Source organism: Glycine soja, chromosome 18, assembly GCF_004193775.1.
Source record: "Glycine soja cultivar W05 chromosome 18, ASM419377v2, whole genome shotgun sequence".
Taxonomy (NCBI): domain Eukaryota; kingdom Viridiplantae; phylum Streptophyta; class Magnoliopsida; order Fabales; family Fabaceae; genus Glycine; species Glycine soja.
The window spans coordinates 11841272-11859284 of record NC_041019.1 but is presented as its reverse complement, the minus strand read 5'-3'; the positions used below and the strand labels follow the sequence as shown (position 1 = coordinate 11859284).

Here is an 18013-nt window from a genome sequence, read left to right as displayed (position 1 = left end):
AATCAACTCAATCAAAATTACCAGACATAATAAAAAAAGAAATAATTTTGAGGGTTTGTAATTTCTGAATTTACACCAAAACATAATGGGAATCACCAATTAATACACATAATTCACAAATAAAAACAACGAAAACAAACATAAAATGCAAAAGCTAAATTACATTTAACGATATGCAACAGGGGTTTTCTTATGATGATATAATAAAGCCAAAGATTATATATCACGTGTATATCATGTCATGGCATGTATGACATGGATTCATGGCATGCATAAGGAAACAAAACCAACAACCATATAAAAAAACAAAAACAAACACGTGAACAAGAAACAAAATGGATGATTATTCTAGGGCGAGAAAAAAAATAGTTTTTCTCATGGAATTCGAACGCAAAACATGAACGCACATATGATGATTATTACATCATGATCGAAAAGAAAGAAAAAAAATTCCAAACTTACAATCATAATTATAATTGCAAAGATAAAATCCCAAAATAAAATTAGGGTTCATGTAACAACATAATACAGGTATAACACAAACCAAATAACTTTAATTCCCAATAATCTAACAATAATGGTGGCTCTGATACCACTTGTTTAGAACTTTAGGGATCTTAATAAAATACCAATATTCACCGGAAACACATTACATTAGATTATCAAGAGGGATTGTGAAAAATATTTGGATTCATGATAAGCAATGAAATTGATGAGTCTGAGGAACCGTTGGTTTTGTGTTCTTCCTCAGCCAAATCACCGTTTTCCTTTTGGGACCTTAGGTTTCTCGTCAGATGGAGAGAAGAGAATACAATTTCTGATTTGGTGTATTAGGGATCACAACCTTGCTTTAGGTTTTAACCTATTAGAGTTCTCATTATTCCTTAACGGGTCAAACTGGTTTCCGCTTATCAAGCCCATATTAATTTCTGATGATAATCCAATAGGCTCACCAAATTAGATCACTTTTATTGAGCCCATAAATGTAAATAACTAATATAAATGATAAATATAATATGTAGCTCACACTAATTAATTAATTAGGAATTATAAAATTCATAACATGCATCACTTAAAATCATGGAAAATGTTGGGGTAAAAAGGAAAATAAAACTTACAAAATGATGCTAACATGCATGTTCTCAAGGTACATTTTGTTATGCTGACGAACTCAATTTTGGCTACTAAACAAAAGTTCAGAGTCAGCAAGAAAGTCATGTGATTCGGACTCATTATAAATTTCACACAAGAGTACAATTCTTCTTGTCGAACATTATTAAAAAATAGACTTTTAACATCGATTATTAAGGACTTTCAATATCGATTATTAACCGATGTTGAAACTACTGATGTTAAAAGTATTAATGTTAATATTGGTTTTAGAAAACCAATGTTAAACTAAACTACACAACATCAATTTTTTAGAAAATCGATATCGTATAGTTAGAAATAAAAAAAATGTAAAATATGTAAAATGAACATTGTTTTTTAGAAAAACCGATGTTGTGGGGAAACCGGTGTTGAGAAATGATGACAACAACGGATTTTAAGAAAATCAATATTGTCAGTCAACCACAACATCGATTTTTATAGGTTTTTCTAAGAATCGATGTTGGTGAGCAAAACACAACATCAGTTTTTTTTTGTGAAAACTAATGTTTTTTGGATTTTTTTTAATATCCTTGAAACCTCCTAGAACTATCATTGACATTCAATGCATTACGTAATACCCGCACCCAATGCTTCTTTTTTGCTTATTTCACTAAATTGAATAGGATATTTAGATATTCAAAGTTAACCGAAAATTAGTGTACAGAGTAATAAAATTTAATTTTTAAGGCAACAAACATTGTTTAAATCACTTACTTTAACTATAATCGATCTAGCAGCAGCCTTGGATTTACTTTCTTGACTATCGTTGAATCCCTTCAAAGCACTGATTAAGAGAAACATGCATGCATATTGTACAATTAAAATATTGATGTCAAATACTAATCATAATGTAAATATATTACAAAATACAACTTACCTATGAATAATTTCTTTCAAGTAGTTGTTGGGCCTATTGTGCAAGGAACAAAATCAGATGACAACATTGTCCTTAGGACATATAACGACCATTTGGCAATGTGCACTGCATTGGATAACATTAAGTTATTATAAGGCGTACATTATTTAAATTGATTTTTTCAGTTTAACTTACTCATTCAAGTAGGCTTCTAGGTAGATATCTCTTTGTGAATTCCGCATCAATTTCTTAATATAATCTTTTGATTCAAGTTGCGATTGCCTAGATTTTTGTATGGACTATGACCCGAGGAATCTATACATAGAGGCATTCCCTGCTCGCATACTTGTCTCAGTCATATGCCTATTGTTGTTAAAATAAACTAAATTATGTATGAATTTAAAACAATCAGGTAGCTAATATACAATAATGTAAAGTGAGATACAAAATCCACAATTGTATAACAGAGATATTGAGACATTGACCACCGTGTGTTATTTCAAAAAGATCTTCATGTTTTATGTACAAGGGGAAGTTATCATTATACACCCCAAACACAATAACATCCCACGACACCAGCAAAGGCTTGAGGAAAAGTTGCGGGATGGTCAATGTCATCAAGTATTGGAGATCGACATCAGGATCCGGCCTATCTGCAAGTTTCGTCGATCCCTTACAACACTGTTTATCCTACACAATTAATAAACATAAGTGAATGACAATCAACACTTTATTTGTAACAAATCCTTTTTAAATAATTCTTAAAAACAACAAAATGAAATACATGTTCTGAAAAATGTTTTACAAGATGTGTCGGCCAAGTAAGGAAGGTGTAAGTGTTTGCCCTACTAACTGAACCTCTTACATGGATATAGGAACGCGAGCATCGGCATCTTGAACTTCATTAACACCGACCTTGATTTGATCATTGCCCATAGGGATGTTGTGGATGATAGTCAAACTCTCATAAAGTCTTCCAAGGGCAACCAGGTGGGGAGGATTTTCATCGACATACAACCCAGATTTCTCTGAGTCACCTGTGTCTGGGTCCTGCCCTGAGGGATCAACACAACTTTCCTTTGTGCTGACACAAGCAGCAGAAGGACCAACCTTAGGCTTAGGAGGCAATGCGAGTCCTTGTGATTGCATCTGCGATTGCATCTATGGATGCAACTAGGACTGTATCTGGCTGAAGGACAACATTAGTTTTTGAGTCACTTTTTCTGTGATCAACTCCTCTAGATGGTCCTTGATTTTTTGTGTCATATGCTCCAGGTCTTCGGGAGCCATGGACATAGATGTGTGGGATCTCCTTGAAGTCATTCCAAAGTATTGTTTGATCATGACATCGACTCCAACAGCATGGACACTGCAAGGGTGTTCTGGTCGTCCAATGGTAGTAGTCAATACATCCTGACGTCCATGGGCAATAAAGCTTCCTTATGAGGCTTGCTCTTCCAGGGAATCTTGTAGTCAACAGATGAAACAAATTTGGTTTACTCATCCAACAATTATTATAAAAAATGACCACTGACAAATGAGAGTCACTTACAATCCTATTTGCAATTTCATTTGATGCCTCAGACGTCATTTGACCAGATTTTTTCGTGCGGGTCATCTTCCACTTCATGTTTCGTCTAATGGGAGATGGAGGATTAATAATTGTGTCAGTGCTCTTGGATTATTAGGCTGCTTCCTCCAATTGTTTCTTTTTCTTGTCCTCCATCACCTTTTGTTCTAGATAATCATAGCCCTTACAAGACAACACGTGAGAGGCAATGTTTTGTTTCTGAATGGCATGTGCCTTCTTTTGAACATCCTATAACAATTACACATTAGCCTAAGTTAATACGTTTGACAATAATGCATAAATATAAAGTTTAAAATAATGAAAATCAACTAACCTCCCATGAAGGATCTCTATGGCTCTGGCAAAACTGGTTCCACTTCTCCTTGCTTATGTCATAATTTTCACATATATTATCATCCTCGCCTCCTTGTCATTTTCCAGAGCCCATTTGGAGGTGAAATCTGACTTAAACTGCCTCCATCACTTTCCTATGGTCTGAAGTATTTTTTTTCTTCGTCCTCAAATCAGATGCTTCAGGAATATTAAATTCAGCCTGGGATACAATAAATACATTTTATAGTTAGTCAATTACAATATGAGATTTTTAGTACAACCAATTGAAACAACATTCAACATTTAATTGTAATACCTAAATATCCTCCCAGATCAAATCCTTTTGAGCTGCAAGGACTTGTTTTCAATTATCATATGTAACATTCACCTTATCGCGAGCGACAATCCTCAAATACGTTCTTAATTTCTTTCTATGGGGACCATCGGCTTTCCTAGTGGCAGGATCCACATGAACCACTAGTCTTTCTGCCCCAACTGGTCTAGTAGTCAATGGTTTGAGCCGTGTTGTTTTTCTTGTCTTCTTTAACGCAGGTGACGAAGGTGTTGCTGACTCAGCAGGAGGAGGAAGGGAGCTAAGTGGTGTAGCCATGTGCCTTTAAAAAATAACATTAATTAAACAATTTCTGAAAACTATATTAAGTTATGTAATCGAAATTATGAAAGCAAGTAAATATAAAATAAATTACATTATAAGATGTTAATTAATTCTCCTTCATCATGATCATTACGATTTGCATGGACGTCATTAACTTCTTCTTCTCCGTTGACGTTAGGCAGCATTTGTTTGGAGAAAGGACTGAGACAAGTATCAACGATTGAATCATCATCTTCAACATTAATGCCAATTTTTTTTTTCGTGTAGAACCACTGACCACCTTTCATCACAAGGATTTTGAACATAAAACGCATGTTTAGCTTGTTCTGCCATGATGAAAGGCTCATTTTGACAAGCGAGCTTTTTCAAATCTACCAACGTAAATCCGAAATCATTGGTTCACATATCGATATTGCTATCAACCCACTTACGCTTGAAAATACAGACCGTGAATTTTACATAATTAAGCTCTCAGATTTCTTCAATGACTTCAAAGTAAGGCATGGAAGCTACATAGGGATTGTCATCATGTACAATAGCAAAGTGTTAAGATTTGGCCCTTAGACTAATCCCATTGTTTTGCATTGTACTCTTGTCATCTTGTGATTTCATGTAGAATGAAAACTTGTTGATATCATATCCTTGTCAAGTTATAACATTTCTTTTAGGCCTATCTGTTAACTTCCTTAGCGTTTTAGAAACATTATCGTCACTAAAGATTGTATCTTTAAACCAATTTAGGAAAGTCTTGTTATGCTCTTTCAACACCTTATTCATGGTCATTTTTGGGTTACTTTCCTTGACTAAAGCTTTGTGACAAACTATGTATGGCAGAACTTCATTACTGTTATTTAGTATATACAAATGAGCTTGTTGCAATTCTTCTAGGCTTAGAGTGATAATATGCAGTTCTCTTGAACCCTAACCTCTTACTATTTCGTCATGTCGAGACTCGGGAAGCCCAACTGGTTTTGCCTTTTCAATGTACTTTGAACAAAACTCAATAGCTTCTTTTGCAATATACCTTTCAACAATAGATGCTTCAGGATGGTGAAAATTCTTTGAATGCCCTTTTAAGATCTTCATGTATCACTCGATCAAGTACATCCACCATAAATAAACGGAACCACAACATTTAATTTTCCTCACCAGATGAACAATTAAGTGAACCTTGATGTCAGAAAATGAAGGACGAAAATACATCTTCAACTGACACAAGATAATAATAGCCTCGTATTCCAGTTCATCTAACTTGAAAGGATTAATGACTTTGCTACATATGGCATAGAAGAAAAAACATAGGCGAGTTATGGCATGCCTAACTTTGTTAGGAAAAATGTCTCATATTGCTACGACTAACAATTGTTGCATCAAGATGTGACAATCATGAGACTTTAGGCCAATTAATTTTAGATCTTTAAGCTGCATAATGCTCTTAATATTTAAAGAGTATCCCTGTGACAGTTTGACACTATGTAGACATTGACAAAAGCTCATCTTCTCCTTTCTTGACAAAGTAAGACATACCGGAGGCATGTATATTTTCTTGTCATCAAACCTTGGATGTAACTGGTCTCTTATACCCATCCCAGCTAGATCTTGATGAGTAATTAAACCATCCTTTGTCTTGCCTTGAATGTTAAGAAGCATTCCGATGACACTATCACACACATTTTTCTCGGCATGCATAACATCAATAGAATGTCTAACATGTAAATCATACTAGTATGAAAGGTCAAACAATATCGACCTCTTCTTTCATATGCAAGTTTTACTTTTTTCCTTCTTTTGGGTATTTTCAAATATTGTATTGATGTCCTCAACCCGCTCAAGAACCTGTTAACTAGTTAATGGTGTCAACGTAATTTCATGCTATTGACTTCCATTAAAAGTGTTTTTTCAATATCCAATAAGGATGAAAAGGTTTTAGAAAACATCGATGTCGAGTGTATACTATTTTTCTGCCATGTTTCAATTATACGTAGCTTGTGTCTTCTTCACAGATAGGACATGCACGATGCCCCTTAACATTGTATCCACTCAAATTCTCATATGTTGGAAAGTCATTAATAGTACAAAATAGCATTGCACGCAACTTGAATGTCTTATTTCGATACCCATCATACACGGTAACCCCCCTCATCCCACCAATTTGTCAAGTCTTCAATCAACAAACTGAGATAAACGTCGATGTCATTTCCTGGCTGTCTTGGGTCGGATATCATTATAGACAACATCATGTATTTTTGCTTCATGTACAAACAAGGAGAGAAGTTGTAAATTACTAGCAAAATAGGCCACGAACTATGCTAATTACTTAAACTGCCAAAGGGATTCATTCCATCAGTGTTATGTCCAAGCCTAAGATTTCTTACCTCTTTTCTGAATTTCGGATATAAACGATTAATCTTCTTTCACTGAGAGGAATAAGCCAGATGGCAGAGCATTCCATCACAATTTCTCCCATCTACATGTCATGTAAGGTCTTTTGCATCATATGCATTAGCAAATAGATGCTTAAACCTTGGAATGATCGAAAGATACCATAACACCTTTGCTAGGGGTCTTTCTTTGTGCTTTCATCACTGCTACACTCGTCATCATCCTTCGCTTTGTACCATGATACCCCACACTTGGGGCATTTGTGCATTTCTTCATACTCATGCTTGTATAGTATACAATCATTAGGATATGCATATATTTTCTGATACTCCATACCCATCGGACACAATATCTTCTTCGCCTGATAGTAACCTTTTGGCATTGTGTTTTCCTCTAAAAGTATCTTGTTGTACCTGAAGTAGTGAAGTGAAATTTTGTCACTCCACCCATATTTGGCCTTCACATAAACTAGACTTAACACCGCTGACAACAACATCAATGACTTCTTGCACCCTAGATACAAAGGCTTCTTGGAATCACTTTCTACTATATCATACGTAGGGGCATATGCTTGCTGAAATTACCCTTGTCCAAGATCATGAATCATTTCCTTTAGGAGATCTTCCATTTCTACAACAACCGGTTCAGATTGGGACCCCCTCTATATGTCTATCAATTCACCATGTCATATTCATGTCGTATAATTCTTCTTAATCCCATCACACAGTAGATGTTCCTGTATGTCGTCAAGTACTTGTCGTCTCTCGTTCAAATAGTTTATACAAGGACATAAATATTTTCCATCCTTATCCGGTCAACTTCTTTCATAGGCGAATTCTAAGAACTGTTCAGCGCCTTCCTCATACACATGGCTCATACGACTTGCATTCATCCAACTTTGATCCATCTAATAACTTTGTGATACTTACAAAGTTTGTTGGATGCATGAAAACCTCACTTTTTCCATTAAAGGTGTGGCCCTATCCCATTCAGGAAGATATTTTTTTATAGTGCATTCATATGTCAAGGTTAACTTTCTTTTCTTAGATTTGACAAAATTTTGGTAGCATTTCACATTGATCTCCAAGTGCATCACATGAAAGTGATAAGATGAATACCACCACCATCAAGTACGCACCCGGAGAACAAAACAAAATGCACTAACCAAAATTTCATCAAATTTAAGAAAATAAAGTTAACCTTTACGTATGAATATACTATAAAAATATGACTATTCTCAAACTGTTCAAACGGACAATTCAAGATTCAATACAACGATTAATGCAAATTATCCGCAAGAATCATAGTATTTAATCTCAAATGAGAATCTAAGGTTTACTCATCATGAACATAACTTGTAAATAAAGCAATACTCATTAATCACATTCAACTAGTTATAAAAAAGCATCGATAACAAAAAGAAGCATCAAAACTTTAGGAAAAACATTCGTACTTATGATGATGATGACTGTAACGTCCAACAATAAATGTTGTGATCACGATGCAAACAGAAAAATGAAAAGTACCAACAAATTACACTGAACATTGAAGATTAGACATCTTTAACTAACAACTCATAAGCAACAACTTCATGACCACTGACCATCGATCAAAGGCATATATATCCAGTGGATGGTGGTTATAGGTTTTCAGCTTCTTACCTAATTGAGTAAAATAGCGAAGGCGAACACAGTTTCAGATTAAAGTTGTTGGTATAAAATATTTGAAGTGAAGAGAAATGGGAGCAATTCTTGCAAAACGCTCATAAAGAAAGAAGATGTTTACAAACTCAAGTTTCACTAGTTCATGGGGGCCACATCTATTGATAATCGATCACTTTTGAGGCACATAGGTCCTAGTTAATTATTGTCCAGACTTAACAAGTACATATACAATTTGTGCAAGCACAAGTTTTGAAAGCAAGGAACATAGAAAAATGAAGTAGCAAGCAGAACTTACTATTTGAAAATTAGTCTCCTCGTGATTCCCTTCTTCATACCTAATAATATCAAGCAGATTGAAGATGGATTATCAAAACCTGCCACACGTGCACAGACACAACAAAATAGTGCCCTAATTAGTTCAAAAATACCTTGCGAATTCAGAATTCAAATAGATTAATTGTCAAATTAGGAGGACACAAGCACATACCAAATGCTACGTAATTCTAGAGGATATCTTCTAAAATGTGGTGGACATATTCACAATTGCATGAACAAACATTGAAGCCGCCAAATTTGAGTTGAGCTCTGGAATGAGGAATTTAATTAAACAAGGTGTTAAAAGATGTGGTAATTGATATATTGTAGAAAGCGATACAATTATTCCTATAGCTAGGTTTTTCATCCCTCTATTCAAACTTAAGTTTTCAATTTAAGCATGTTCATTACTAAAAAAATACTATAGTAATGAAAATATAATAATATAATTGTTAAGCTTGCATTGTTAGTTTCGTTATGTCATGTTATCTTTGTTTTCTAAAATTAATGTAATATATCAAAGTTTGCTTTTTGAGGATTTATGTAATAGCTATCATGCATCTTTGTCAATGCAAAATGTCAAACCAGATTCTTCTCCAATCTCTCATTCACAATACCATTGTAGTAGGATAGTCAAGAAGGAAATTGAAGAATGTTATTACACACACTGAGACCAACTGTCTACTCTCTAAAACTTAGAAAACTTGAGACCAATTGACTTAGTCACTGACAACAACTAATAGAATATAATCAATACTTTTTCATTGTTCACTCACTAATTAGACCCTGAGTTTTGGGAAATAGAAAAAAAGCAGTGACCACTATGACCACTAGAACACAAGTCGCAATAAGTTTAACTGAGTTTAGCCTTTGGAGTACATGTAGAATTGAAAAAGCTATAGCCATAGTCATACAAGAATCGCATTCATCAACAGTAACACATAACAAACAACAAAATTCCAACCAATCACACTCCCAGTCACAGAGCATCATCAAACAAAAATACCTCAAATCAAAAGAACTCATGAACACTAGGTGCTTGCTCCTCACCTTTTGAACTTGAAACACGCCTTCGTGCTTGCTCTGCTTTGCGTTCCTCCTTTTTCTACCACAACAAGAAGCAAAGGAGGACTCGTGAACACTAGGAACATAACAATCTTCAGAACGAACAAAATAAAGAGCGAAGACAGCCATGAAAGAAAGAAAAAAGGAACTGATAGTGAGGTTGCGCGAGAGCTTGCAAATGAGAGTGCAAAAGCGTGAGAGTGAGAGGTTTCAAGTTAGTGACCTTGAGCATTTTTGGCATTAGACAAAGATTATAAAAGATCCTACATCAGCTTTTTAAAATAAAAAATCAATGTTAATGAAATAATTCAATATTAATTTTTTAAAAAATCGATGTTAAGTTTTCTTTATATTTTTTTTAATATCAGATTTTTAAAAAATCAATATTAACTAACTTGTGTTATTTATAAATATGTCATTAATTTTTTTAAACATATTTTTATCAAAAATCGATATTAACATATTATAATATATTTATAATAATAGTAGTGTCTGATTGACCTTACCCATAGTCACTAAAGGTTTTCTTCTCTTCAATTTTATTTTCTTTTGTTTAATTTTCATTTGCAGAAATGCATGATTCTATTCTGTTGCAGTTAAAGTGGGGTCATGTCATTATGACATAACTGTCAAGTTCTCAAGTGCTAGAAGCCTAAAACTACAAGCCAAAAGTGTGAAAAGGCCTAGGAGGTAATCACAAACTCCTCATAGGTGAATTTGTTTTTTATTATTAAAAAAGAAAAAAAAATCTGTATCTCCCTTGGAACATTGATCCTTATCCATTATAACGCAAAGCACTAGAGTAGTCAATACAATGTCTTGAGTGGATGTTATCCTGAATCGACATATTCCCATAAAACAAGATTATCATAATAGGGTGCCATATATACTTCAAGAATGATGTCAATCACTTACATATATTTTCTAAAATAAATTATAGTACATAATTTGTCCAAATATGAAAATTTTTAAACTTAATAAAAATTCACTCTTTACTTTTTTTACGTAACAAAATTTGAGATGCTTTGTTGGCTTTACTTCTGTGGTAATTTCTGCTTTATGGAATTGAGTTGAGTAATGTGGGTAAATTAAAGTAATGTTATCTACAACTTTAACGTACACCTTTGTAAGGGTGAGCATAAGCAGGATAACAGTATGGTAAGAATACTTGCGTATCTAAAGGTTAAAAACAATTCTCTGGCACGATATTAACTATCACCAGTTAAGTGATGAATTAAGTGAGTCACATTGGGAATCATACCGGTTGGTATGCTATTAGCTAATCTTATGTGATATTTGGAATTTAATTATAACATCATTTTAAGTGATGAATTAAGTGAGCCACATTGGGAATCATATTTTTTTAAGAAAAATAATTAATTATATTAAATTTATTAATTATTTATATTATTATTTTAAAATTATTTTTTACTTATCTCTACCCACTTAATTATTTTTTATTATTATTAGAGAAGAAAATAATTAAGTAAAGATACATAGAAAAAAATAATTAATATATCTAAAAATTAAAAAAGAGTCTTATAAAATAAACAAACAAATTTTTAAAAGAATCTTATAATTAGAAACAAAAGGAATAGTTATGTGTAATTATTTTTATAAAGTATATTCTTAGTTCTTCATCTTTTTACGAAATTCATTTTTTTAATCTTTCAATAATTTTTTGATCCATTTTATATCCTTGTTTTTATATTTAGTTCTTCCCATCAAGTATTACCAAAGTAAAGATGTGGTAACCACATTTGGCATGTGACTTGTCATGTAGACTATTCGAATTTGACATAATAATATATCACATGTAAAATATTGTTGCTCCAAGACATTTTTTAGTAGTTCAAAGCATTACAAATAATTTTCTAATGATGTAAAGTTGCCTGAAGAGATTTTTGAAAATTCAAAAATAAAAAACATAGGAGATATAGTAAGCTAAATCAACAACTCACAATGCACAAATCAATGATTCACTTGAAAATTCTCACGACATCAAAACTTGTTTTTGCCTTATTCTCTTACCACCATCGCCACCTCGTGTCTCCTTTCTATATGCATGGTGTTATTCATGGAGCAAAAAGGTTTTTGGGAGTTATGTCGAAATGAAAGGGTTTAGCGCTTGTTTGAGAAGTGTGGTTGGGGATTGTTTTTTCCAAGGGTTTAAAGATTTGAGGTTCTTTGATTTTGGTGCTTGACGTTTTAACTCGTGTTCATTTGTTTGTGATTTTGCTTATTCTTATTGATTTTACTAACATTAGGTGGTTGATTTCGTATTTTGGATCATGACTTAGTGAGAGGCCAACTTGTGTAATGAGGGTTGTTGATTTTGTTTACTGCATTGACTTTGTCTTTTTCCCCACAAATTCTCAAACCCCTTCCCTTGCAAACAAATTTACACTACCAATAAATAATTTTTAGGGCCTTAAAACGGTTTAAAAAAATGATCTTGAACCAATATTTTATCATATGTCTATCATGTCAAACTATAGCTAGTAGTCTACGTGACAAGTCATGTGACGGTTCACATGATTGCAACATCACTTAACAATAATGCTTTATAGGAGTGACTAAAAACAATAACAATTGGTCAAAAATTGTGAGAGACTAAAGTGAATTTGGTGAAAAAAAATGAAGGACTAAAATTGATAAATAAAAAATGAAGGACTAAAATTGATAAAAAAAAATTAAGAAACTAAAAATAAATTGTGAGAAGATAATAAACAACTAAAAGCATAGTTTAACAAAACAAAATACATATGATTGGTATTTCTGACTAATTAATGATGTAACTATTACTGTAACTTTCATGTTATCATTTAACAGTAATACATAAGAAAAAGGACACAAAAATATTAATAAAATAAAAATATAAAAATTAAGACCAATTAATAGTTTTAAAAAAAACTAAAAGTAAAGTTTACAAATTAACAAACTTATGATTTGATTATATCTTCTACAGCCTTTGATATAAGCATGAAAGAAGCCTGGATTTTATCGAATTGAATTGCAGTTAATATTTACTAGTTTCCTTTAAAATTTTAATTAGCCCAACAGACAAGCCTTAATTAAAATACTTGCTTAGGTTAGGAGTATAAATATTGTCTCACTAAACCTTTTTAATAGGAATATATATATAATGAAAATATAATTAAATAAATAATATGCAATAATAATTTAAAGATTTTTTATACTATCATTCTATGATAAATTGTCATGTATGGTATAACAAATATTTTAAAAGTACCTAATATTTATTATAATTTCTAATTAATTGATGGTATAAACTAATACAAGTACTTACTTTTGAAGTTTTATTAAATATTTCTTAATATATATGGAGATTGTTTTGGTAAAGATTAATAAGAATATATATTATTGAAGTAAATATAGTAATTAAGGATTAATATACAAATTACATTCCAAACCATGTGGATTTGAACATGGATATATATATGATTATGAGAGACGATAGTTGAATAAAAAAATCTGCATAATTGAATTGAATACAAACCATTAAAATATCAGACATGCACAACTAAGAAGGTAAGAGTTATTCATGAAAAATACATAAAATTTAACAAAAATAAGAAGCTCAACCTCATTGCAGCAATGAGTGATGCCGAGGTTACAGGATTGTTGCGTCATTGAGCACCACAGACAAGTGGGATACTGATTCCTGTTTGCCTAATTGTTGGGGTCATGGAAACATTACTCTCAAAGGGGGGGTTCCATTTCCCTATCCCATATGTGCATGATTAGCTGTAAAGGGTCACGAGCCATTGTTTTCTTCTTATATTTCCCTTTTAAATTACTTCAATATATTTTCAAATAAGTATTAATAATATCCTATAAAAAAAAGTGAGTATTAATGAAGAATATGTTTCATTTTTTCGAACCTTAAATATAAAGAAGCACCATTACAACTAGATCTACCAGCACCGTTATTGCTGAAATTTGTACTTTTAATGTGTGTGTGTGTGATTATTTATTATAAATAACTAATAATATCAGTTAACTTATATGTTTTTATTAACGTTAACTAATTATTAATTAATATTAGTAATATATATTGTGCGTTTAGAAAGTAATTTTGACCTTTAGAACTTAGAATCCGACCGCATATATTTTACATATCAATCAATTCGACTCATTATTCCATTCTCCAACAACAAACTAATTGTTGCAATCGGGAAGGCAATAGTAGTGAAAAATGTGGATATGGATGTATAAGATTGACATGACTTGATATTGATATTATTAATAATTAGTATGTCAATATGTTATTAGTATAAAATTGTTAGTGTTTAATGGAAATACATTGATATGAATATAACTGGTTTTCGTTTCTACAATTGAAATTAATAAATTGATACAATACTCTCTCGTAAGAAAAAAAGTGTTTAATTGAAATAAAAATACTAACATTGATTACATAATAACCTCTTTACTTTAGTTTTTTTCCTTTCATTAAGGTGTTCTTCTGTTATTGGTGAGGAAAGAAATAGAAATATGCGAAAAAATTTTAAAAATTTAGGATGGATCTCATATTTTTATATACTACTTTAATTTAATTTTTTTTTTAATTTTTTTTTCCTACTCCACCAAACATTACATAATGGATCATCTAGTCATCATTGGATCCACTAAAAGAAGGTCTTCTACATCGGTTCTAATAGTCTTTCTACATCGGTTATGACGCGTGGTGATAGTCTGTGTCATTGAATAACGACATTGGTTGAAGGACCGTCTTTGAAGGGCATTGGTACGAAGACGGGCATGGTATCAAACCCATCTTAGAATGGGGATTGTTCTACATCGGTTGTGAAGGTACAACCGATGTAGAATGTGAGTTTTCTACATCGGTTTTGAGGGTGAAATCGATGTAGAATGGGTACTGTTTCTACATCGATTATCAGTCAACCGATCAAGAAATGGATATTGTTTCTACATCGGTTATCAGTCAACCGATCAAGGAAATGATACTGTTTCTACATCAGTTATCAGTCAACCGATGTAGAATAAGACTTTTTTTCATTATTTTTGCGAAATTTATAAACCCAGGTCAAATTTCAGCTATCAAATTAGTTAATGAATAAGTACAAGAAGCTACATTGCTTATAAGTAATACAATACAAATATAATGAATAAATACAAGAAACTATATGTAATACAATACAAATATAATGAAATTCAACAAAATATTTTGAATAAGACGAATTTCCTATCCAACAGTCTATGTAAGTGCTACACCTCCAGTTTCAATTGCAGTGGTAGGAATGAAATCCATGACACAATGCATTCTCCTAGGACCCCTGCATGTTGTATAGATTGTAAGTATAGCATGGTAGGAATATAAAAAAATGCATAGTAAGCTAATATATTTTCAGCAAACACTTTGGCTGCACAAAGTCAAAGCAATAATGTCCACCAAAGCAAGTCTGATATCTCTCATAATATATCCCATCACAACTAGGCAGCACAAGAAAACACAAATCAATGTGCACTAAGTATGCCAATAATAACAGTGACAATACCCAGATGCCACTAAAAGTGGTCCTTGACAATGTTGTTCAATATGAATTAGAGAGTAAATTCCAATGTAATGTTCATAATATTTATAAAAGTGACATGACTATATAGTGGTCCTAGCCACTTAGGTAGTAATACACAACATTCAATCATAGTGAAAGAGAGGAGAAAAGAGTATCTAAAATTATGCCAAAAATATCCACAGATACGATAGACCAACCAAAATCATAATTTTCCACAAGGATAAGAAGAACATTTAGAGAGATATCAAACTTGTGTTTATGCATATATTTTTTAATACTTTATAAAAGATAACCACATGTTTAGCCCAATTTCACCTATGATTACAAAATCTCACCAACAGCTTTTACCTAGGTCATGTAAGAGCTTGTACAAGTTACCATAGAAGCTGCATATGCAAAAATTAGATTGAAACTCTGTATTCCTACACTGGCAGGAAATAGCTGATTGGTTTGTTGAAGTGGAAGAAATATTGAATAGCCCAAGGCAAAGATAAATTGCCAAGATAACAAATGCACACAGACAACAACAAGAAATGGTTCTTAAATTTTCTTTCAATAGAAAGTACATAAAAGATTATTATACCCTGAGATATTAAATATATTAACGTACTTACAAAATAAGATTATAACTTTCAAAAGTAAATTATGTTATAATTATTAAAAAACGGTTCTTAAATTAGGAAGATTAACAGCATGAACCTGATTATCATGGTACCAAGTTCGCCACCTAGACTTTAAAGGTAATCCCAGAGCCTCAACGCAATATCATGTTCCTATCATTGGCACTCTTCCATCTGTGTCTCCACTGTACCAAAAACAAAATTAATTAAAAAATAAATAAAACACGAAATTGAAATAACCAGAAATTCTATCTTTAAGTTTTTTATGTACTGTACTATTTTTTTCATATGTGAGTAAAAATTCTTTATGGCCAACAAATGGAAATAGAGCCTAATTAATGCGAGTCATGATATAAGAATGATGATTCGAAAAAGGTAATCACGATAAAGGGCATAATCCCTACATACAGGGCACATGAGTACGTGACACTTTCGCCGAAAGCAAGCAGTAATCCCTCATGTCATTTAATGCACATTCTTTATATCTTAAAGCTAAACAACCATATGAATCAGTTATGAAAATTATTAGATGGTGGGAATTACTAAGATAAAACTTTGATTTTTTATTAGAGAATAAAGCCAAAAACATGTGAAGAACTGCATCTAAATTTTATCCTCTTTTTTTTCCTTCCTAATTGGAGTGTTTACTTACAATAAAACCTTTAAGATTAATAAAGGGGTATTTGCTCCCATCTTTGTTTCAATCAAAGATTAACTCTGCAAGCTTAGGGATATAGTGACCTGGAAAATATGGACAATGAAAATGTGGTTATGCCAGTAATATACTGTGTGACAGAGGTATAACATGGTGAAGTTAAATACTAACCATCCCCAAAGATTTGTTGGTTATTATTTCCCTGTTAAGTTCCTAAAGATAATGATTTTATTATTATTAGTTTGGTGTGTCTCCTCCAACATGTTTTCCCTGTTTGGATTTTTAGTTGCATCTTTAGTTTTGCTTTGTTTCTAATTGGCAGATTCACCCTTCTTTCTCTTAGACGATTGTGTTTCGTTTGTTGTGCCCCTCTTTGCTGTGTTTCGTGACTGCGGTTATGCGCAGTTTGTTGTGACCCTCTTCTAGTTTGGATGCTGCACTTGGAATATGTTGCATTTCCCTTCTTATTTGTCAACTGCATTTGGTTAACTGCGCTCCTCTTCTAGTTTAGCGGTCGAGCTTGCATCCCTCTTCTTTGGTGGTTGCGCATGTTTTGTTATGTCCCATTTCTTGTTTGGCAGCTTCCCTTGATTTGTTAGGGCCGTCTTGTTGGATAACTTTGCTTAGTTTGCCGCACCCCTCTTCTTGTTTGGCGGCTGCAGTTGGTTTGCTTTTCCCCTCTTCTAGTTCAGTAGCTGTGATTAGTTTGTTGCACCCCTCTCTTCTTACTTGAAAGTTGTTATTGGTTTGTTACACCTCTCTTCTTGTTTGACTAATCTATGTTTGATTTGTTGCAATCCTCTTCTTGTTTGGGGTTTGTTGTACTCATCTTGTTTGGTGGCTATGCTTGGTTTCTTGGGCCAACCCTAGTTGTTTTGTGGTTGTGCTTAGAATCTAGACTATTTTTACCCCAACCTAGTTTAGGATTTGTTTGTTTTCATAAAAAAAGGATTTAATTATAACACACTTAAAGCTTAATAAGCTTCAGCCTTCATTTTGAATGAGTGTTAAGATAGTGAAGGAAATATCATTGAGATATTTGGTATAATTAGGGAATACTGTTCATTCATGTAATTAAGGAAATTCCAGAAATGATTATAGTGTTTGAGTTGATACCATATCAAAACCTTAGAAAATGAATAAACGAAATTGTCTATCAAAAAGCGATAGTAGGAAAAGGCTTACCTTAGCTCTCATTGAGTGATCAAGCAATATATTAGCAGA

The 18013-nt window shown here is 32.6% G+C and overlaps 1 long non-coding RNA gene across 1 annotated transcript; it reads right to left on the bottom strand.

The window, feature by feature from the left end:
- Positions 1 to 2406: 2406 nt before the first annotated feature.
- On the bottom strand, positions 2407 to 4125 carry LOC114394815. The gene is made up of 4 exons (XR_003662848.1): positions 3913 to 4125; positions 3561 to 3827; positions 2874 to 3474; positions 2407 to 2698 (listed from the first exon to the last, which is right to left on the bottom strand). It is a non-coding gene; the product is annotated as an uncharacterized LOC114394815 (long non-coding RNA).
- Between the last annotated feature and the right edge of the window lie 13888 nt (positions 4126 to 18013).